At 52.6% G+C, this 22221-nt stretch overlaps 12 non-coding genes across 12 annotated transcripts; 4 read left to right on the top strand and 8 right to left on the bottom strand.

Annotated features, from left to right (window-relative positions):
- Window positions 1-992: 992 nt before the first annotated feature.
- trnam-cau (transfer RNA methionine (anticodon CAU)) lies at window positions 993-1065 on the bottom strand. The gene has a single exon. It is a non-coding gene; the product is annotated as a tRNA-Met (tRNA).
- A 2471-nt stretch (window positions 1066-3536) lies between these two features.
- Window positions 3537-3609, bottom strand: trnam-cau (transfer RNA methionine (anticodon CAU)). The gene has a single exon. It is a non-coding gene; the product is annotated as a tRNA-Met (tRNA).
- A 2471-nt stretch (window positions 3610-6080) lies between these two features.
- trnam-cau (transfer RNA methionine (anticodon CAU)) lies at window positions 6081-6153 on the bottom strand. Its single transcript has one exon. It is a non-coding gene; the product is annotated as a tRNA-Met (tRNA).
- A 2471-nt stretch (window positions 6154-8624) lies between these two features.
- Window positions 8625-8697, bottom strand: trnam-cau (transfer RNA methionine (anticodon CAU)). The gene has a single exon. It is a non-coding gene; the product is annotated as a tRNA-Met (tRNA).
- A 2126-nt stretch (window positions 8698-10823) lies between these two features.
- On the top strand, window positions 10824-10896 carry trnaa-cgc (transfer RNA alanine (anticodon CGC)). Its single transcript has one exon. It is a non-coding gene; the product is annotated as a tRNA-Ala (tRNA).
- A 281-nt stretch (window positions 10897-11177) lies between these two features.
- On the bottom strand, window positions 11178-11250 carry trnam-cau (transfer RNA methionine (anticodon CAU)). Its single transcript has one exon. It is a non-coding gene; the product is annotated as a tRNA-Met (tRNA).
- Window positions 11251-13370: 2120 nt separating this feature from the next.
- trnaa-cgc (transfer RNA alanine (anticodon CGC)) lies at window positions 13371-13443 on the top strand. Its single transcript has one exon. It is a non-coding gene; the product is annotated as a tRNA-Ala (tRNA).
- Window positions 13444-13724: 281 nt separating this feature from the next.
- trnam-cau (transfer RNA methionine (anticodon CAU)) lies at window positions 13725-13797 on the bottom strand. Its single transcript has one exon. It is a non-coding gene; the product is annotated as a tRNA-Met (tRNA).
- Window positions 13798-15917: 2120 nt separating this feature from the next.
- Window positions 15918-15990, top strand: trnaa-cgc (transfer RNA alanine (anticodon CGC)). The gene has a single exon. It is a non-coding gene; the product is annotated as a tRNA-Ala (tRNA).
- A 281-nt stretch (window positions 15991-16271) lies between these two features.
- Window positions 16272-16344, bottom strand: trnam-cau (transfer RNA methionine (anticodon CAU)). Its single transcript has one exon. It is a non-coding gene; the product is annotated as a tRNA-Met (tRNA).
- Window positions 16345-18449: 2105 nt separating this feature from the next.
- trnaa-agc (transfer RNA alanine (anticodon AGC)) lies at window positions 18450-18522 on the top strand. The gene has a single exon. It is a non-coding gene; the product is annotated as a tRNA-Ala (tRNA).
- Window positions 18523-18803: 281 nt separating this feature from the next.
- Window positions 18804-18876, bottom strand: trnam-cau (transfer RNA methionine (anticodon CAU)). The gene has a single exon. It is a non-coding gene; the product is annotated as a tRNA-Met (tRNA).
- Between the last annotated feature and the right edge of the window lie 3345 nt (window positions 18877-22221).

Here is a 22221-nt window from a genome sequence, read left to right as displayed (position 1 = left end):
CCCTACCGGTCAGACAGGGCTCGCGGGTGCTGCTTCAGACGAGTGGCGGTTGCTCTTTGCATCTCGGCCTGCTTGGCGTGTATCTGAAAGCAGCACTTTGCGGAACCTGACCGCAGGGCTGCAGCTCACGAGGATGAAGGAGAAGCCCTCTTTTTTCGTCTGGTAACAGCCCCAAGTGTTCTCTTTCTCCAAAATACACCTTCTTCTTCTTCTTCTTCTTCAGAGAAGTCTGCCTGTTGGTGTGCTGTGACGTCTGCAGTTGCAAACCACGAGCAGCAGGGAGCCCTCTGGAGGAACACAACATCCACGCAGTCAGTCAGCACTCACTTGAACGTGTCGCAAGTCTCCAATCAGTCAGACAGCGCTCTCGAGTGCTACCTCACACTTGTTGTGACTGCTGGCGCCGATCGGTTCGTTTGGATTCTGGAATCTCAGAGCGTCTCGCTGGCGATTCTTTCGGCGGCACCGTGTTTTCCAGAAGACTTCGCGCACGTGCTGCTGCTGCTGCTGCTCGGATGTGTCGATAGTCGCGTCGCGTTGTTCGGTTGAATACAGCGTGCAATCTCGAGAGGAAATCACCTGCTGCTCTCAGCTCATCGTTCCGAAGCACCATGGGGGCTAAGCAAGTGCACGTCGTAGGGGAATTAGCTCAAATGGTAGAGCGCTCGCTTCGCATGCGAGAGGTAGTGGGATCGATGTCCACATTCTCCACAGTGCTTTTCCTGGGGACACGCTTGAGACGCAAGCAGTGTGACCCTCGCGTGAACCCTGCGTGTGGCTCCAGTCTTTGCTGCTGCACAGATAGCACGATGGTGAGTTTACAAAATGCTGTGCAGAAAAAAAAGTTGAGCACGTGTCGCCCAGATGTTAAACCTTCCAGCAACGCGTTTGCTCTGGTGTGGTCAGTTCAAATCAGGCGTGAAGCCGTCCAAAGCAATTATTATTGCCCGCGGAGAGAAAGAAAACACGTCCGGTGACAAAGGCCACAGTCTTGCCTTCTCTGAGGATTGAACTCAGGACCTTCAGATTATGAGACTGACGCGCTGCCTACTGCGCTAAGAAGGCCAGCCGACAGCCGAGGCTCATACCGCGTGCCCAAATAGGCCGGTTTTCAAGGTGCCGCGAGCCACAGAGCAACCCTCGTCAGAAAGCTGCAGCTCCAGTGAGGCCAGGATATCGGCTTTCAATCCACAATCACGCACCTCGCCCGTTACATGCTGGGCTCTGGCCCGTGCAGAGACACGGCCCACTCGCGGTACCGCAGAGCCGTGGCGTCAGGAGCTCGGCAAAGCCCGGTATGTCTTGCGCTTGGCAGGCAACATTCGGCAAAGCCTTTCACTTCTTTGTCTCGATGGCTCCGCTGCTGGAGAGCCACGTCACAGCGCACTAAGATCCTTTGCTCAGCACTCCATGCAGGCAAGAAGGGAGGTGCTTCCGTTTACCAAAGAGCCTAAGAAAATGAGGGTTTGCTTCAGGAAAAGAAGGAAGCACATGTCAGGTATAGACAGGATAGATCGAGTGAATCCGTACAAGAGTGTAAAGACAGTAGGGAAATCAGGAGGGTAAAAAGGGGACCTGAGATAGTTTTGGCAGAGAGAGTTAAGGAAAATCCAAAGGGATTTTGCAAATACATTATAAGGACAAAAGGGTGACTAGGGAGAGAATAGGGCCCCTTGAGGATCAGCACAGCGGCCTTTGTGCCGAGCCGCAGGAGAGGCTGGGCCGATACTAAACGAGTATTTTGCATCAGTGTTTACTGTGGAAAAGGATAGAATGTAGGGAGAAGTATAGAATATAGGGAAATGGATGGTGACATCTTGAAAATTGTCCACATTGCAGAGGAGGAATGCTGGATGCCTTGAAGCGCGTACAAGTGGATCAATGCCCAGGACCTGATCAGGTCTGGGGGAAGCTAAGGAAGTGACTGCTGGGTCCCTTGCTGAGATATTTGTATGGTTGATATAAAATCATGAGGCGTATAGATCGGATAAAGAGAGAAAGTCTTTTCCCTGGGGTGCGGGAGACCAGCACTAGAGAGCAGAGGTTTAGGGTGAGAGGGAAAAGATATGAAAGAGAACTAAGGGGCACCTTTTTCACACAGAGGGTGGTACGTGTATGGAATGAGCTGCCAGAGGAAGTGGCGGAGGCGAGTACAATTGCAATATTTAAAAGGCATCTGGGTGGCTATATGAATAGGAAGGGTTTGGAGGGATATGGCCCGGGTGCCGGCAGGTACGACTAGATTGGGATGGGATATCTGGTCGGAAAGGTCCGACCGACGGGTCTCTTTCCGTGACGTACATCTCTATGACTCTATGACTCCTTTCAAGCAAAGTTTTCCCGCGAAGCGGCGCTCTAAACTGCTCGATGACAACTTACTATGTCAATGTCCGGACGAAGGAGTCTTCCATTCCTGTCGGAAAACTGCCTGTGGACTTCTCTTCGTTTCCTCTTCATGAAATCTGGCCTGCACGGGGTGTGCCACTTCCACAGTTGCACAAGTTGAACAGCAACGCATCCGAGCAGGTCAGCACTTAGGAAAGGCCCTACCGGTCAGACAGGGCTCGCGGGTGCTGCTTCAGACGAGTGGCGGTTGCTCTTTGCATCTCGGCCTGCTTGGCGTGTATCTGAAAGCAGCACTTTGCGGAACCTGACCGCAGGGCTGCAGCTCACGAGGATGAAGGAGAAGCCCTCTTTTTTCGTCTGGTAACAGCCCCAAGTGTTCTCTTTCTCCAAAATACACCTTCTTCTTCTTCTTCTTCTTCAGAGAAGTCTGCCTGTTGGTGTGCTGTGACGTCTGCAGTTGCAAACCACGAGCAGCAGGGAGCCCTCTGGAGGAACACAACATCCACGCAGTCAGTCAGCACTCACTTGAACGTGTCGCAAGTCTCCAATCAGTCAGACAGCGCTCTCGAGTGCTACCTCACACTTGTTGTGACTGCTGGCGCCGATCGGTTCGTTTGGATTCTGGAATCTCAGAGCGTATCGCTGGCGATTCTTTCGGCGGCACCGTGTTTTCCAGAAGACTTCGCGCACGTGCTGCTGCTGCTGCTGCTCGGATGTGTCGATAGTCGCGTCGCGTTGTTCGGTTGAATACAGCGTGCAATCTCGAGAGGAAATCACCTGCTGCTCTCAGCTCATCGTTCCGAAGCACCATGGGGGCTAAGCAAGTGCACGTCGTAGGGGAATTAGCTCAAATGGTAGAGCGCTCGCTTCGCATGCGAGAGGTAGTGGGATCGATGTCCACATTCTCCACAGTGCTTTTCCTGGGGACACGCTTGAGACGCAAGCAGTGTGACCCTCGCGTGAACCCTGCGTGTGGCTCCAGTCTTTGCTGCTGCACAGATAGCACGATGGTGAGTTTACAAAATGCTGTGCAGAAAAAAAAGTTGAGCACGTGTCGCCCAGATGTTAAACCTTCCAGCAACGCGTTTGCTCTGGTGTGGTCAGTTCAAATCAGGCGTGAAGCCGTCCAAAGCAATTATTATTGCCCGCGGAGAGAAAGAAAACACGTCCGGTGACAAAGGCCACAGTCTTGCCTTCTCTGAGGATTGAACTCAGGACTTTCAGATTATGAGACTGACGCGCTGCCTACTGCGCTAAGAAGGCCAGCCGACAGCCGAGGCTCATACCGCGTGCCCAAATAGGCCGGTTTTCAAGGTGCCGCGAGCCACAGAGCAACCCTCGTCAGAAAGCTGCAGCTCCAGTGAGGCCAGGATATCGGCTTTCAATCCACAATCACGCACCTCGCCCGTTACATGCTGGGCTCTGGCCCGTGCAGAGACACGGCCCACTCGCGGTACCGCAGAGCCGTGGCGTCAGGAGCTCGGCAAAGCCCGGTATGTCTTGCGCTTGGCAGGCAACATTCGGCAAAGCCTTTCACTTCTTTGTCTCGATGGCTCCGCTGCTGGAGAGCCACGTCACAGCGCACTAAGATCCTTTGCTCAGCACTCCATGCAGGCAAGAAGGGAGGTGCTTCCGTTTACCAAAGAGCCTAAGAAAATGAGGGTTTGCTTCAGGAAAAGAAGGAAGCACATGTCAGGTATAGACAGGATAGATCGAGTGAATCCGTACAAGAGTGTAAAGACAGTAGGGAAATCAGGAGGGTAAAAAGGGGACCTGAGATAGTTTTGGCAGAGAGAGTTAAGGAAAATCCAAAGGGATTTTGCAAATACATTATAAGGACAAAAGGGTGACTAGGGAGAGAATAGGGCCCCTCGAGGATCAGCACAGCGGCCTTTGTGCCGAGCCGCAGGAGAGGCTGGGCCGATACTAAACGAGTATTTTGCATCAGTGTTTACTGTGGAAAAGGATAGAATGTAGGGAGAAGTATAGAATATAGGGAAATGGATGGTGACATCTTGAAAATTGTCCACATTGCAGAGGAGGAATGCTGGATGCCTTGAAGCGCGTACAAGTGGATCAATGCCCAGGACCTGATCAGGTCTGGGGGAAGCTAAGGAAGTGACTGCTGGGCCCCTTGCTGAGATATTTGTATGGTTGATATAAAATCATGAGGCGTATAGATCGGATAAAGAGAGAAAGTCTTTTCCCTGGGGTGCGGGAGACCAGCACTAGAGAGCAGAGGTTTAGGGTGAGAGGGAAAAGATATGAAAGAGAACTAAGGGGCACCTTTTTCACACAGAGGGTGGTACGTGTATGGAATGAGCTGCCAGAGGAAGTGGCGGAGGCGAGTACAATTGCAATATTTAAAAGGCATCTGGGTGGCTATATGAATAGGAAGGGTTTGGAGGGATATGGCCCGGGTGCCGGCAGGTACGACTAGATTGGGATGGGATATCTGGTCGGAAAGGTCCGACCGACGGGTCTCTTTCCGTGACGTACATCTCTATGACTCTATGACTCCTTTCAAGCAAAGTTTTCCCGCGAAGCGGCGCTCTAAACTGCTCGATGACAACTTACTATGTCAATGTCCGGACGAAGGAGTCTTCCATTCCTGTCGGAAAACTGCCTGTGGACTTCTCTTCGTTTCCTCTTCATGAAATCTGGCCTGCACGGGGTGTGCCACTTCCACAGTTGCACAAGTTGAACAGCAACGCATCCGAGCAGGTCAGCACTTAGGAAAGGCCCTACCGGTCAGACAGGGCTCGCGGGTGCTGCTTCAGACGAGTGGCGGTTGCTCTTTGCATCTCGGCCTGCTTGGCGTGTATCTGAAAGCAGCACTTTGCGGAACCTGACCGCAGGGCTGCAGCTCACGAGGATGAAGGAGAAGCCCTCTTTTTTCGTCTGGTAACAGCCCCAAGTGTTCTCTTTCTCCAAAATACACCTTCTTCTTCTTCTTCTTCTTCAGAGAAGTCTGCCTGTTGGTGTGCTGTGACGTCTGCAGTTGCAAACCACGAGCAGCAGGGAGCCCTCTGGAGGAACACAACATCCACGCAGTCAGTCAGCACTCACTTGAACGTGTCGCAAGTCTCCAATCAGTCAGACAGCGCTCTCGAGTGCTACCTCACACTTGTTGTGACTGCTGGCGCCGATCGGTTCGTTTGGATTCTGGAATCTCAGAGCGTCTCGCTGGCGATTCTTTCGGCGGCACCGTGTTTTCCAGAAGACTTCGCGCACGTGCTGCTGCTGCTGCTGCTCGGATGTGTCGATAGTCGCGTCGCGTTGTTCGGTTGAATACAGCGTGCAATCTCGAGAGGAAATCACCTGCTGCTCTCAGCTCATCGTTCCGAAGCACCATGGGGGCTAAGCAAGTGCACGTCGTAGGGGAATTAGCTCAAATGGTAGAGCGCTCGCTTCGCATGCGAGAGGTAGTGGGATCGATGTCCACATTCTCCACAGTGCTTTTCCTGGGGACACGCTTGAGACGCAAGCAGTGTGACCCTCGCGTGAACCCTGCGTGTGGCTCCAGTCTTTGCTGCTGCACAGATAGCACGATGGTGAGTTTACAAAATGCTGTGCAGAAAAAAAAGTTGAGCACGTGTCGCCCAGATGTTAAACCTTCCAGCAACGCGTTTGCTCTGGTGTGGTCAGTTCAAATCAGGCGTGAAGCCGTCCAAAGCAATTATTATTGCCCGCGGAGAGAAAGAAAACACGTCCGGTGACAAAGGCCACAGTCTTGCCTTCTCTGAGGATTGAACTCAGGACCTTCAGATTATGAGACTGACGCGCTGCCTACTGCGCTAAGAAGGCCAGCCGACAGCCGAGGCTCATACCGCGTGCCCAAATAGGCCGGTTTTCAAGGTGCCGCGAGCCACAGAGCAACCCTCGTCAGAAAGCTGCAGCTCCAGTGAGGCCAGGATATCGGCTTTCAATCCACAATCACGCACCTCGCCCGTTACATGCTGGGCTCTGGCCCGTGCAGAGACACTGCCCACTCGCGGTACCGCAGAGCCGTGGCGTCAGGAGCTCGGCAAAGCCCGGTATGTCTTGCGCTTGGCAGGCAACATTCGGCAAAGCCTTTCACTTCTTTGTCTCGATGGCTCCGCTGCTGGAGAGCCACGTCACAGCGCACTAAGATCCTTTGCTCAGCACTCCATGCAGGCAAGAAGGGAGGTGCTTCCGTTTACCAAAGAGCCTAAGAAAATGAGGGTTTGCTTCAGGAAAAGAAGGAAGCACATGTCAGGTATAGACAGGATAGATCGAGTGAATCCGTACAAGAGTGTAAAGACAGTAGGGAAATCAGGAGGGTAAAAAGGGGACCTGAGATAGTTTTGGCAGAGAGAGTTAAGGAAAATCCAAAGGGATTTTGCAAATACATTATAAGGACAAAAGGGTGACTAGGGAGAGAATAGGGCCCCTCGAGGATCAGCACAGCGGCCTTTGTGCCGAGCCGCAGGAGAGGCTGGGCCGATACTAAACGAGTATTTTGCATCAGTGTTTACTGTGGAAAAGGATAGAATGTAGGGAGAAGTATAGAATATAGGGAAATGGATGGTGACATCTTGAAAATTGTCCACATTGCAGAGGAGGAATGCTGGATGCCTTGAAGCGCGTACAAGTGGATCAATGCCCAGGACCTGATCAGGTCTGGGGGAAGCTAAGGAAGTGACTGCTGGGCCCCTTGCTGAGATATTTGTATGGTTGATATAAAATCATGAGGCGTATAGATCGGATAAAGAGAGAAAGTCTTTTCCCTGGGGTGCGGGAGACCAGCACTAGAGAGCAGAGGTTTAGGGTGAGAGGGAAAAGATATGAAAGAGAACTAAGGGGCACCTTTTTCACACAGAGGGTGGTACGTGTATGGAATGAGCTGCCAGAGGAAGTGGCGGAGGCGAGTACAATTGCAATATTTAAAAGGCATCTGGGTGGCTATATGAATAGGAAGGGTTTGGAGGGATATGGCCCGGGTGCCGGCAGGTACGACTAGATTGGGATGGGATATCTGGTCGGAAAGGTCCGACCGACGGGTCTCTTTCCGTGACGTACATCTCTATGACTCTATGACTCCTTTCAAGCAAAGTTTTCCCGCGAAGCGGCGCTCTAAACTGCTCGATGACAACTTACTATGTCAACGTCCGGACGAAGGAGTCTTCCATTCCTGTCGGAAAACTGCCTGTGGACTTCTCTTCGTTTCCTCTTCATGAAATCTGGCCTGCACGGGGTGTGCCACTTCCACAGTTGCACAAGTTGAACAGCAACGCATCCGAGCAGGTCAGCACTTAGGAAAGGCCCTACCGGTCAGACAGGGCTCGCGGGTGCTGCTTCAGACGAGTGGCGGTTGCTCTTTGCATCTCGGCCTGCTTGGCGTGTATCTGAAAGCAGCACTTTGCGGAACCTGACCGCAGGGCTGCAGCTCACGAGGATGAAGGAGAAGCCCTCTTTTTTCGTCTGGTAACAGCCCCAAGTGTTCTCTTTCTCCAAAATACACCTTCTTCTTCTTCTTCTTCTTCAGAGAAGTCTGCCTGTTGGTGTGCTGTGACGTCTGCAGTTGCAAACCACGAGCAGCAGGGAGCCCTCTGGAGGAACACAACATCCACGCAGTCAGTCAGCACTCACTTGAACGTGTCGCAAGTCTCCAATCAGTCAGACAGCGCTCTCGAGTGCTACCTCACACTTGTTGTGACTGCTGGCGCCGATCGGTTCGTTTGGATTCTGGAATCTCAGAGCGTCTCGCTGGCGATTCTTTCGGCGGCACCGTGTTTTCCAGAAGACTTCGCGCACGTGCTGCTGCTGCTGCTGCTCGGATGTGTCGATAGTCGCGTCGCGTTGTTCGGTTGAATACAGCGTGCAATCTCGAGAGGAAATCACCTGCTGCTCTCAGCTCATCGTTCCGAAGCACCATGGGGGCTAAGCAAGTGCACGTCGTAGGGGAATTAGCTCAAATGGTAGAGCGCTCGCTTCGCATGCGAGAGGTAGTGGGATCGATGTCCACATTCTCCACAGTGCTTTTCCTGGGGACACGCTTGAGACGCAAGCAGTGTGACCCTCGCGTGAACCCTGCGTGTGGCTCCAGTCTTTGCTGCTGCACAGATAGCACGATGGTGAGTTTACAAAATGCTGTGCAGAAAAAAAAGTTGAGCACGTGTCGCCCAGATGTTAAACCTTCCAGCAACGCGTTTGCTCAGGTGTGGTCAGTTCAAATCAGGCGTGAAGCCGTCCAAAGCAATTATTATTGCCCGCGGAGAGAAAGAAAACACGTCCGGTGACAAAGGCCACAGTCTTGCCTTCTCTGAGGATTGAACTCAGGACCTTCAGATTATGAGACTGACGCGCTGCCTACTGCGCTAAGAAGGCCAGCCAACAGCCGAGGCTCATACCGCGTGCCCAAATAGGCCGGTTTTCAAGGTGCCGCGAGCCACAGAGCAACCCTCGTCAGAAAGCTGCAGCTCCAGTGAGGCCAGGATATCGGCTTTCAATCCACAATCACGCACCTCGCCCGTTACATGCTGGGCTCTGGCCCGTGCAGAGACACGGCCCACTCGCGGTACCGCAGAGCCGTGGCGTCAGGAGCTCGGCAAAGCCCGGTATGTCTTGCGCTTGGCAGGCAACATTCGGCAAAGCCTTTCACTTCTTTGTCTCGATGGCTCCGCTGCTGGAGAGCCACGTCACAGCGCACTAAGATCCTTTGCTCAGCACTCCATGCAGGCAAGAAGGGAGGTGCTTCCGTTTACCAAAGAGCCTAAGAAAATGAGGGTTTGCTTCAGGAAAAGAAGGAAGCACATGTCAGGTATAGACAGGATAGATCGAGTGAATCCGTACAAGAGTGTAAAGACAGTAGGGAAATCAGGAGGGTAAAAAGGGGACCTGAGATAGTTTTGGCAGAGAGAGTTAAGGAAAATCCAAAGGGATTTTGCAAATACATTATAAGGACAAAAGGGTGACTAGGGAGAGAATAGGGCCCCTCGAGGATCAGCACAGCGGCCTTTGTGCCGAGCCGCAGGAGAGGCTGGGCCGATACTAAACGAGTATTTTGCATCAGTGTTTACTGTGGAAAAGGATAGAATGTAGGGAGAAGTATAGAATATAGGGAAATGGATGGTGACATCTTGAAAATTGTCCACATTGCAGAGGAGGAATGCTGGATGCCTTGAAGCGCGTACAAGTGGATCAATGCCCAGGACCTGATCAGGTCTGGGGGAAGCTAAGGAAGTGACTGCTGGGCCCCTTGCTGAGATATTTGTATGGTTGATATAAAATCATGAGGCGTATAGATCGGATAAAGAAAGAAAGTCTTTTCCCTGGGGTGCGGGAGACCAGCACTAGAGGGCAGAGGTTTAGGGTGAGAGGGAAAAGATATGAAAGAGAACTAAGGGGCACCTTTTTCACACAGAGGGTGGTACGTGTATGGAATGAGCTGCCAGAGGAAGTGGCGGAGGCGAGTGCAATTGCAACATTTAAAAGGCATCTGGGTGGCTATATGAATAGGAAGGGTTTGGAGGGATATGGCCCGGGTGCCGGCAGGTACGACTAGATTGGGATGGGATATCTGGTCGGAAAGGTCCGACCGACGGGTCTCTTTCCGTGACGTACATCTCTATGACTCTATGACTCCTTTCAAGCAAAGTTTTCCCGCGAAGCGGCGCTCTAAACTGCTCGATGACAACTTACTATGTCAACGTCCGGACGAAGGAGTCTTCCATTCCTGTCGGAAAACTGCCTGTGGACTTCTCTTCGTTTCCTCTTCATGAAATCTGGCCTGCACGGGGTGTGCCACTTCCACAGTTGCACAAGTTGAACAGCAACGCATCCGAGCAGGTCAGCACTTAGGAAAGGCCCTACCGGTCAGACAGGGCTCGCGGGTGCTGCTTCAGACGAGTGGCGGTTGCTCTTTGCATCTCGGCCTGCTTGGCGTGTATCTGAAAGCAGCACTTTGCGGAACCTGACCGCAGGGCTGCAGCTCACGAGGATGAAGGAGAAGCCCTCTTTTTTCGTCTGGTAACAGCCCCAAGTGTTCTCTTTCTCCAAAATACACCTTCTTCTTCTTCTTCTTCTTCTTCTTCTTCAGAGAAGTCTGCCTGTTGGTGTGCTGTGACGTCTGCAGTTGCAAACCACGAGCAGCAGGGAGCCCTCTGGAGGAACACAACATCCACGCAGTCAGTCAGCACTCACTTGAACGTGTCGCAAGTCTCCAATCAGTCAGACAGCGCTCTCGAGTGCTACCTCACACTTGTTGTGACTGCTGGCGCCGATCGGTTCGTTTGGATTCTGGAATCTCAGAGCGTCTCGCTGGCGATTCTTTCCGCGGCACCGTGTTTTCCAGAAGACTTCGCGCACGTGCTGCTGCTGCTGCTGCTCGGATGTGTCGATAGTCGCGTCGCGTTGTTCGGTTGAATACAGCGTGCAATCTCGAGAGGAAATCACCTGCTGCTCTCAGCTCATCGTTCCGAAGCACCATGGGGGCTAAGCAAGTGCACGTCGTAGGGGAATTAGCTCAAATGGTAGAGCGCTCGCTTCGCATGCGAGAGGTAGTGGGATCGATGCCCACATTCTCCACAGTGCTTTTCCTGGGGACACGCTTGAGACGCAAGCAGTGTGACCCTCGCGTGAACCCTGCGTGTGGCTCCAGTCTTTGCTGCTGCACAGATAGCACGATGGTGAGTTTACAAAATGCTGTGCAGAAAAAAAAGTTGAGCACGTGTCGCCCAGATGTTAAACCTTCCAGCAACGCGTTTGCTCTGGTGTGGTCAGTTCAAATCAGGCGTGAAGCCGTCCAAAGCAATTATTATTGCCCGCGGAGAGAAAGAAAACACGTCCGGTGACAAAGGCCACAGTCTTGCCTTCTCTGAGGATTGAACTCAGGACCTTCAGATTATGAGACTGACGCGCTACCTACTGCGCTAAGAAGGCCAGCCGACAGCCGAGGCTCATACCGCGTGCCCAAATAGGCCGGTTTTCAAGGTGCCGCGAGCCACAGAGCAACCCTCGTCAGAAAGCTGCAGCTCCAGTGAGGCCAGGATATCGGCTTTCAATCCACAATCACGCACCTCGCCCGTTACATGCTGGGCTCTGGCCCGTGCAGAGACACGGCCCACTCGCGGTACCGCAGAGCCGTGGCGTCAGGAGCTCGGCAAAGCCCGGTATGTCTTGCGCTTGGCAGGCAACATTCGGCAAAGCCTTTCACTTCTTTGTCTCGATGGCTCCGCTGCTGGAGAGCCACGTCACAGCGCACTAAGATCCTTTGCTCAGCACTCCATGCAGGCAAGAAGGGAGGTGCTTCCGTTTACCAAAGAGCCTAAGAAAATGAGGGTTTGCTTCAGGAAAAGAAGGAAGCACATGTCAGGTATAGACAGGATAGATCGAGTGAATCCGTACAAGAGTGTAAAGACAGTAGGGAAATCAGGAGGGTAAAAAGGGGACCTGAGATAGTTTTGGCAGATAGAGTTAAGGAAAATCCAAAGGGATTTTGCAAATACATTATAAGGACAAAAGGGTGACTAGGGAGAGAATAGGGCCCCTCGAGGATCAGCACAGCGGCCTTTGTGCCGAGCCGCAGGAGAGGCTGGGCCGATACTAAACGAGTATTTTGCATCAGTGTTTACTGTGGAAAAGGATAGAATGTAGGGAGAAGTATAGAATATAGGGAAATGGATGGTGACATCTTGAAAATTGTCCACATTGCAGAGGAGGAATGCTGGATGCCTTGAAGCGCGTACAAGTGGATCAATGCCCAGGACCTGATCAGGTCTGGGGGAAGCTAAGGAAGTGACTGCTGGGCCCCTTGCTGAGATATTTGTATGGTTGATATAAAATCATGAGGCGTATAGATCGGATAAAGAGAGAAAGTCTTTTCCCTGGGGTGCGGGAGACCAGCACTAGAGGGCAGAGGTTTAGGGTGAGAGGGAAAAGATATGAAAGAGAACTAAGGGGCACCTTTTTCACACCGAGGGTGGTACGTGTATGGAATGAGCTGCCAGAGGAAGTGGCGGAGGCGAGTGCAATTGCAACATTTAAAAGGCATCTGGGTGGCTATATGAATAGGAAGGGTTTGGAGGGATATGGCCCGGGTGCCGGCAGGTACGACTAGATTGGGATGGGATATCTGGTCGGAAAGGTCCGACCGACGGGTCTCTTTCCGTGACGTACATCTCTATGACTCTATGACTCCTTTCAAGCAAAGTTTTCCCGCGAAGCGGCGCTCTAAACTGCTCGATGACAACTTACTATGTCAACGTCCGGACGAAGGAGTCTTCCATTCCTGTCGGAAAACTGCCTGTGGACTTCTCTTCGTTTCCTCTTCATGAAATCTGGCCTGCACGGGGTGTGCCACTTCCACAGTTGCACAAGTTGAACAGCAACGCATCCGAGCAGGTCAGCACTTAGGAAAGGCCCTACCGGTCAGACAGGGCTCGCGGGTGCTGCTTCAGACGAGTGGCGGTTGCTCTTTGCATCTCGGCCTGCTTGGCGTGTATCTGAAAGCAGCACTTTGCGGAACCTGACCGCAGGGCTGCAGCTCACGAGGATGAAGGAGAAGCCCTCTTTTTTTGTCTGGTAACAGCGCCAAGTGTTCTCTTTCTCCAAAATACACCTTCTTCTTCTTCTTCTTCTTCTTCAGAGAAGTCTGCCTGTTGGTGTGCTGTGACGTCTGCAGTTGCAAACCACGAGCAGCAGGGAGCCCTCTGGAGGAACACAACATCCACGCAGTCAGTCAGCACTCACTTGAACGTGTCGCAAGTCTCCAATCAGTCAGACAGCGCTCTCGAGTGCTACCTCACACTTGTTGTGACTGCTGGCGCCGATCGGTTCGTTTGGATTCTGGAATCTCAGAGCGTCTCGCTGGCGATTCTTTCGGCGGCACCGTGTTTTCCAGAAGACTTCGCGCACGTGCTGCTGCTGCTGCTGCTCGGATGTGTCGATAGTCGCGTCGCGTTGTTCGGTTGAATACAGCGTGCAATCTCGAGAGGAAATCACCTGCTGCTCTCAGCTCATCGTTCCGAAGCACCATGGGGGCTAAGCAAGTGCACGTCGTAGGGGAATTAGCTCAAATGGTAGAGCGCTCGCTTCGCATGCGAGAGGTAGTGGGATCGATGCCCACATTCTCCACAGTGCTTTTCCTGGGGACACGCTTGAGACGCAAGCAGTGTGACACTCGCGTGAACCCTGCGTGTGGCTCCAGTCTTTGCTGCTGCACAGATAGCACGATGGTGAGTTTACAAAATGCTGTGCAGAAAAAAAAGTTGAGCACGTGTCGCCCAGATGTTAAACCTTCCAGCAACGCGTTTGCTCTGGTGTGGTCAGTTCAAATCAGGCGTGAAGCCGTCCAAAGCAATTATTATTGCCCGCGGAGAGAAAGAAAACACGTCCGGTGACAATGGCCACAGTCTTGCCTTCTCTGAGGATTGAACTCAGGACCTTCAGATTATGAGACTGACGCGCTACCTACTGCGCTAAGAAGGCCAGCCGACAGCCGAGGCTCATACCGCGTGCCCAAATAGGCCGGTTTTCAAGGTGCCGCGAGCCACAGAGCAACCCTCGTCAGAAAGCTGCAGCTCCAGTGAGGCCAGGATATCGGCTTTCAATCCACAATCACGCACCTCGCCCGTTACATGCTGGGCTCTGGCCCGTGCAGAGACACGGCCCACTCGCGGTACCGCAGAGCCGTGGCGTCAGGAGCTCGGCAAAGCCCGGTATGTCTTGCGCTTGGCAGGCAACATTCGGCAAAGCCTTTCACTTCTTTGTCTCGATGGCTCCGCTGCTGGAGAGCCACGTCACAGCGCACTAAGATCCTTTGCTCAGCACTCCATGCAGGCAAGAAGGGAGGTGCTTCCGTTTACCAAAGAGCCTAAGAAAATGAGGGTTTGCTTCAGGAAAAGAAGGAAGCACATGTCAGGTATAGACAGGATAGATCGAGTGAATCCGTACAAGAGTGTAAAGACAGTAGGGAAATCAGGAGGGTAAAAAGGGGACCTGAGATAGTTTTGGCAGATAGAGTTAAGGAAAATCCAAAGGGATTTTGCAAATACATTATAAGGACAAAAGGGTGACTAGGGAGAGAATAGGGCCCCTCGAGGATCAGCACAGCGGCCTTTGTGCCGAGCCGCAGGAGAGGCTGGGCCGATACTAAACGAGTATTTTGCATCAGTGTTTACTGTGGAAAAGGATAGAATGTAGGGAGAAGTATAGAATATAGGGAAATGGATGGTGACATCTTGAAAATTGTCCACATTGCAGAGGAGGAATGCTGGATGCCTTGAAGCGCGTACAAGTGGATCAATGCCCAGGACCTGATCAGGTCTGGGGGAAGCTAAGGAAGTGACTGCTGGGCCCCTTGCTGAGATATTTGTATGGTTGATATAAAATCATGAGGCGTATAGATCGGATAAAGAGAGAAAGTCTTTTCCCTGGGGTGCGGGAGACCAGCACTAGAGGGCAGAGGTTTAGGGTGAGAGGGAAAAGATATGAAAGAGAACTAAGGGGCACCTTTTTCACACCGAGGGTGGTACGTGTATGGAATGAGCTGCCAGAGGAAGTGGCGGAGGCGAGTGCAATTGCAACATTTAAAAGGCATCTGGGTGGCTATATGAATAGGAAGGGTTTGGAGGGATATGGCCCGGGTGCCGGCAGGTACGACTAGATTGGGATGGGATATCTGGTCGGAAAGGTCCGACCGACGGGTCTCTTTCCGTGACGTACATCTCTATGACTCTATGACTCCTTTCAAGCAAAGTTTTCCCGCGAAGCGGCGCTCTAAACTGCTCGATGACAACTTACTATGTCAACGTCCGGACGAAGGAGTCTTCCATTCCTGTCGGAAAACTGCCTGTGGACTTCTCTTCGTTTCCTCTTCATGAAATCTGGCCTGCACGGGGTGTGCCACTTCCACAGTTGCACAAGTTGAACAGCAACGCATCCGAGCAGGTCAGCACTTAGGAAAGGCCCTACCGGTCAGACAGGGCTCGCGGGTGCTGCTTCAGACGAGTGGCGGTTGCTCTTTGCATCTCGGCCTGCTTGGCGTGTATCTGAAAGCAGCACTTTGCGGAACCTGACCGCAGGGCTGCAGCTCACGAGGATGAAGGAGAAGCCCTCTTTTTTTGTCTGGTAACAGCGCCAAGTGTTCTCTTTCTCCAAAATACACCTTCTTCTTCTTCTTCTTCTTCTTCAGAGAAGTCTGCCTGTTGGTGTGCTGTGACGTCTGCAGTTGCAAACCACGAGCAGCAGGGAGCCCTCTGGAGGAACACAACATCCACGCAGTCAGTCAGCACTCACTTGAACGTGTCGCAAGTCTCCAATCAGTCAGACAGCGCTCTCGAGTGCTACCTCACACTTGTTGTGACTGCTGGCGCCGATCGGTTCGTTTGGATTCTGGAATCTCAGAGCGTCTCGCTGGCGATTCTTTCGGCGGCACCGTGTTTTCCAGAAGACTTCGCGCACGTGCTGCTGCTGCTGCTGCTCGGATGTGTCGATAGTCGCGTCGCGTTGTTCGGTTGAATACAGCGTGCAATCTCGAGAGGAAATCACCTGCTGCTCTCAGCTCATCGTTCCGAAGCACCATGGGGGCTAAGCAAGTGCACGTCGTAGGGGAATTAGCTCAAATGGTAGAGCGCTCGCTTCGCATGCGAGAGGTAGTGGGATCGATGCCCACATTCTCCACAGTGCTTTTCCTGGGGACACGCTTGAGACGCAAGCAGTGTGACACTCGCGTGAACCCTGCGTGTGGCTCCAGTCTTTGCTGCTGCACAGATAGCACGATGGTGAGTTTACAAAATGCTGTGCAGAAAAAAAAGTTGAGCACGTGTCGCCCAGATGTTAAACCTTCCAGCAACGCGTTTGCTCTGGTGTGGTCAGTTCAAATCAGGCGTGAAGCCGTCCAAAGCAATTATTATTGCCCGCGGAGAGAAAGAAAACACGTCCGGTGACAAAGGCCACAGTCTTGCCTTCTCTGAGGATTGAATTCAGGACCTTCAGATTATGAGACTGACGCGCTGCCTACTGCGCAAAGAAGGCCAGCCGACAGCCGAGGCTCAAACCGCGTGCCCAAATAGGCCGGTTTTCAAGGTGCCGCGAGCCACAGAGCAACCCTCGTCAGAAAGCTGCAGCTCCAGTGAGGCCAGGATATCGGCTTTCAATCCACAATCACGCACGTCGCCCGTTACATGCTGGGCTCTGGCCCGTGCAGAGACACGGCCCACTCGCGGTACCGCAGAGCCGTGGCGTCAGGAGCTCGGCAAAGCCCGGCATGTCTTGCGCTTGGCAGGCAACATTCGGCAAAGCCTTTCACTTCTTTGTCTCGATGGCTCCGCTACTGGAGAGCCACGTCACAGGGCACTAAGATCCTTTGCTCAGCACTCCATGCAGGCAAGAAGGGAGGTGCTTCCGTTTACCAAAGAGCCTAAGAAAATCAGGGTTTGCTTAAGGAAAAGAAGGAAGCACTTGTCAGGTATAGACAGGATAGATCGAGTGAATCCGTACAAGAGTGTAAAGACAGTAGGGAAATCAGGAGGGTAAAAAGGGGACCTGAGATAGCTTTGGCAGATAGAGTTAAGGAAAATCCAAAGGGTTTTTGCAAATACATTATAAGGACAAAAGGGTGACTAGGGAGAGAATAGGGCCCCTCGGGGATCAGCACAGCGGCCTTTGTGTCGAGCCGCAGGAGAGGCTGGGCCGATACTAAACGAGTATTTTGCATCAGTGTTTACTGTGGAAAAGGATAGAATGTAGGGAGAAGTATAGAATATAGGGAAATGGATGGTGACATCTTGAAAATTGTCCACATTGCAGAGGAGGAATGCTGGATGCCTTGAAGCGCGTACAAGTGGATCAATGCCCAGGACCTGATCAGGTCTGGGGGAAGCTAAGGAAGTGACTGCTGGGCCCCTTGCTGAGATATTTGTATGGTTGATATAAAATCATGAGGCGTATAGATCGGATAAAGAGAGAAAGTCTTTTCCCTGGGGTGCGGGAGACCAGCACTAGAGGGCAGAGGTTTAGGGTGAGAGGGAAAAGATATGAAAGAGAACTAAGGGGCACCTTTTTCACACAGAGGGTGGTACGTGTATGGAATGAGCTGCCAGAGGAAGTGGCGGAGGCGAGTACAATTGCAATATTTAAAAGGCATCTGGGTGGCTATATGAATAGGAAGGGTTTGGAGGGATATGGCCCGGGTGCCGGCAGGTACGACTAGATTGGGATGGGATATCTGGTCGGAAAGGTCCGACCGACGGGTCTCTTTCCGTGACGTACATCTCTATGACTCTATGACTCCTTTCAAGCAAAGTTTTCCCGCGAAGCGGCGCTCTAAACTGCTCGATGACAACTTACTATGTCAACGTCCGGACGAAGGAGTCTTCCATTCCTGTCGGAAAACTGCCTGTGGACTTCTCTTCGTTTCCTCTTCATGAAATCTGGCCTGCACGGGGTGTGCCACTTCCACAGTTGCACAAGTTGAACGGCAACGCATCCCAGCAGGTCAGCACTTAGGAAAGGCCCTACCGGTCAGACAGGGCTCGCGGGTGCTGCTTCAGACGAGTGGCGGTTGCTCTTTGCATCTCGGCCTGCTTGGCGTGTATCTGAAAGCAGCACTTTGCGGAACCTGACCGCAGGGCTGCAGCTCACGAGGATGAAGGAGAAGCCCTCTTTTTTCGTCTGGTAACAGCCCCAAGTGTTCTCTTTCTCCAAATTACACCTTCTTCTTCTTCAGAGAAGTCTGCCTGTTGGTGTGCTGTGACGTCTGCAGTTGCAAACCACGAGCAGCAGGGAGCCCTCTGGAGGAACACAACATCCACGCAGTCAGTCAGCACTCACTTGAACGTGTCGCAAGTCTCCAATCAGTCAGACAGCGCTCTCGAGTGCTACCTCACACTTGTTGTGACTGCTGGCGCCGATCGGTTCGTTTGGATTCTGGAATCTCAGAGCGTCTCGCTGGCGATTCTTTCGGCGGCACTGTGTTTTCCAGAAGACTTCGCGCACGTGCTGCTGCTGCTGCTCGGATGTGTCGATAGTCGCGTCGCGTTGTTCGGTTGAATACAGCGTGCAATCTCGAGAGGAAATCGCCTGCTGCTCTCAGCTCATCGTTCCGAAGCACCATGGGGGCTAAGCAAGTGCACGTTGTAGGGGAATTAGCTCAAATGGTAGAGCGCTCGCTTAGCATGCGAGAGGTAGTGGGATCGATGCCCACATTCTCCACAGTGCTTGTCCTGGGGACACGCTTGAGACGCAAGCAGTGTGACCCTCGCGTGAACCCTGCGTGTGGCTCCAGTCTTTGCTGCTGCACAGATAGCACGATGGTGAGTTCACAAAATGCTGTGCAGAAAAAAAAGCTGAGCACGTGTCGCCCAGATGTTAAACCTTCCAGCAACGCGTTTGCTCTGGTGTGGTCAGTTCAAATCAGGCGTGAAGCCGTCCAAAGCAATAATTATTGCCCGCGGAGAGAAAGAAAACACGTCCGGTGACAAAGGCCACAGTCTTGCCTTCTCTGAGGATTGAATTCAGGACCTTCAGATTATGAGACTGACGCGCTGCCTACTGCGCAAAGAAGGCCAGCCGACAGCCGAGGCTCAAACCGCGTGCCCAAATAGGCCGGTTTTCAAGGTGCCGCGAGCCACAGAGCAACCCTCGTCAGAAAGCTGCAGCTCCAGTGAGGCCAGGATATCGGCTTTCAATCCACAATCACGCACGTCGCCCGTTACATGCTGGGCTCTGGCCCGTGCAGAGACACGGCCCACTCGCGGTACCGCAGAGCCGTGGCGTCAGGAGCTCGGCAAAGCCCGGCATGTCTTGCGCTTGGCAGGCAACATTCGGCAAAGCCTTTCACTTCTTTGTCTCGATGGCTCCGCTACTGGAGAGCCACGTCACAGGGCACTGAGATCCTTTGCTCAGCACTCCATGCAGGCAAGAAGGGAGGTGCTTCCGTTTACCAAAGAGCCTAAGAAAATGAGGGTTTGCTTAAGGAAAAGAAGGAAGCACTTGTCAGGTATAGACAGGATAGATCGAGTGAATCCGTACAAGAGTGTAAAGACAGTAGGGAAATCAGGAGGGTAAAAAGGGGACCTGAGATAGCTTTGGCAGATAGAGTTAAGGAAAATCCAAAGGGTTTTTGCAAATACATTATAAGGACAAAAGGGTGACTAGGGAGAGAATAGGGCCCCTCGGGGATCAGCACAGCGGCCTTTGTGTCGAGCCGCAGGAGAGGCTGGGCCGATACTAAACGAGTATTTTGCATCAGTGTTTACTGTGAAAAAGGATAGAATGTAGGGAGAAGTATAGAATATAGGGAAATGGATGGTGACATCTTGAAAATTGTCCACATTGCAGAGGAGGAATGCTGGATGCCTTGAAGCGCGTACAAGTGGATCAATGCCCAGGACCTGATCAGGTCTGGGGGAAGCTAAGGAAGTGATTGCTGGGCCCCTTGCTGAGATATTTGTATGGTTGATATAAAATCATGAGGCGTATAGATCGGATAAAGAGAGAAAGTCTTTTCCCTGGGGTGCGGGAGACCAGCACTAGAGGGCAGAGGTTTAGGGTGAGAGGGAAAAGATATGAAAGAGAACTAAGGGGCACCTTTTTCACACAGAGGGTGGTACGTGTATGGAATGAGCTGCCAGAGGAAGTGGCGGAGGCGAGTGCAATTGCAATATTTAAAAGGCATCTGGGTGGCTATATGAATAGGAAGGGTTTGGAGGGATATGGCCCGCGTGCCGGCAGGTACGACTAGATTGGGATGGGATATCTGGTCGGAAAGGTCCGACCGAAGGGTCTCTTTCCGTGACGTACATCTCTATGACTCTATGACTCCTTTCAAGCAAAGTTTTCCCGCGAAGCGGCGCTCTAAACTGCTCGATGACAACTTACTATGTCAACGTCCGGACGAAGGAGTCTTCCATTCCTGTCGGAAAACTGCCTGTGGACTTCTCTTCGTTTCCTCTTCATGAAATCTGGCCTGCACGGGGTGTGCCACTTCCACAGTTGCACAAGTTGAACAGCAACGCATCCGAGCAGGTCAGCACTTAGGAAAGGCCCTACCGGTCAGACAGGGCTCGCGGGTGCTGCTTCAGACGAGTGGCGGTTGCTCTTTGCATCTCGGCCTGCTTGGCGTGTATCTGAAAGCAGCACTTTGCGGAACCTGACCGCAGGGCTGCAGCTCACGAGGATGAAGGAGAAGCCCTCTTTTTTCGTCTGGTAACAGCCCCAAGTGTTCTCTTTCTCCAAAATACACCTTCTTCTTCTTCTTCTTCTTCAGAGAAGTCTGCCTGTTGGTGTGCTGTGACGTCTGCAGTTGCAAACCACGAGCAGCAGGGAGCCCTCTGGAGGAACACAACTTTTTTTTTATTTCAAAAATATACTTTATTCATAAATGATTTGATGGTCTGTACATTGGATCATGCCATACATATGTCAATATTTACAAACACAGATTCGACTTTATTCTTGTCCTTTACAATCCTGTGCATTTTTTCAATCTTGTATATATACATATATTTGGCTGAGGCATCAGCAGAGCCCAAAAAAAAACGTCTGTATGGGCCCCCTGTTCTTCTTTCGGCAGGCCGATCTTACACGGTGGTCTTTCCCCACCGCGCCTTGGCGGCAGCTGCCCCAAGCTTCAGCGCGTCCCTCAACACGTAGTCTTGGACCTTGGAATGTGCCAGTCTGCAACACTCGGTCGGGGTCAACTCCTTCAGCTGGAAGATCAACAGGTTTCGGACCGCCCAGAGAGCGTCCTTCACCGAGTTGATGATCCTCCAGGCGCAGTTAATGTTCGTCTCGGTGTGAGTCCCGGGGAACAGGCCGTAGAGCACGGAGTCCCGCGTCACGGCGCTGCTCGGGACGAACCTCGACAAGCACCACTGCATTCCTCTCCAGACTTCCTCTGCATAGGCACATTCCAGAAGGAGGTGTGTGACAGTCTCGTCCCCCCCGCAGCCACTTCGAGGGCAGCGTGCGGTGCGGCAGAGAGTCCGGGCGTGCATAAAGGATCTCACAGGCAGAGCCCTTCTCACCACCAGCCAAGCCACGTCTTGGTGCTTGTTGGAAAGTTCTGGCGATGAGGCATTCTGCCAAATGGCTTTGACAGTCTGCTCAGGGAACCGCTCGACAGGATCCGCCCTCTCCTTTTCCCGAAGGGTCTCAAGGACGCTACGTGCTGACCACTTCCTGATGGACTTGTGGTCAAAGGTGTTTTTCCTCATAAATATCTCCACGAAGGACAGGTGATACGGAACGGTCCAACTACTCGGAGCGTTCCGCGGCAGCGAGGCCAGGCCCATCCTTCGCAACACCGGGGACAGGTAGAACCTCAGTACGTAGTGACACTTGGTGTTTGCGTACCGGGGATCCACGCACAGCTTGATGCAGCCACACACAAAGGTGGCCATCAGGGTGAGGGTGGCATTGGGCGTGTTTTTTCCCCCATTGCACCGGTCTTTGTACATTGAGTCTCTTCGGACCCGGTCCATCTTTGATCTCCAAATGAATTGGAAGATGGCCCGGGTGACTGCGGCGGCACAGGTCCTGGGGATAGGCCAGACCTGTGCCACATATAGCAATACTGAGAGTACCTCACACCTGATGACCAGGTTTTTTCCCGCGATGGAGAGCGACCGTTGCCCCCATCTGCCTAGTTTCTGTCTCATCTTCCTGATCCGCTCCTCCCAGGTCTTGGCGCACGCCCCAGCCCCCCCGAACCAAATACCCAGCACCTTCAGGTGGTCAGTCCTGACGGTGAAGGGGATAGAGGATTGGTCGGCCCAGTTCCCGAAGAGCATGGCCTCGCTCTTGCCTCGGTTTACCTTGGCCCCCGAGGCCCGTTCGAACTGGTCGCAGATGCACACGAGTCTGTGCACGGACAGCGGATCCGAGCAGAAAACAGCGACGTCATCCATG

The sequence above is a fragment of the Chiloscyllium punctatum genome, chromosome 5 (genome assembly GCF_047496795.1).
Source record: "Chiloscyllium punctatum isolate Juve2018m chromosome 5, sChiPun1.3, whole genome shotgun sequence".
NCBI lineage: Eukaryota > Metazoa > Chordata > Chondrichthyes > Orectolobiformes > Hemiscylliidae > Chiloscyllium > Chiloscyllium punctatum.
This window is presented reverse-complemented; position numbering and strand designations above follow the sequence as displayed.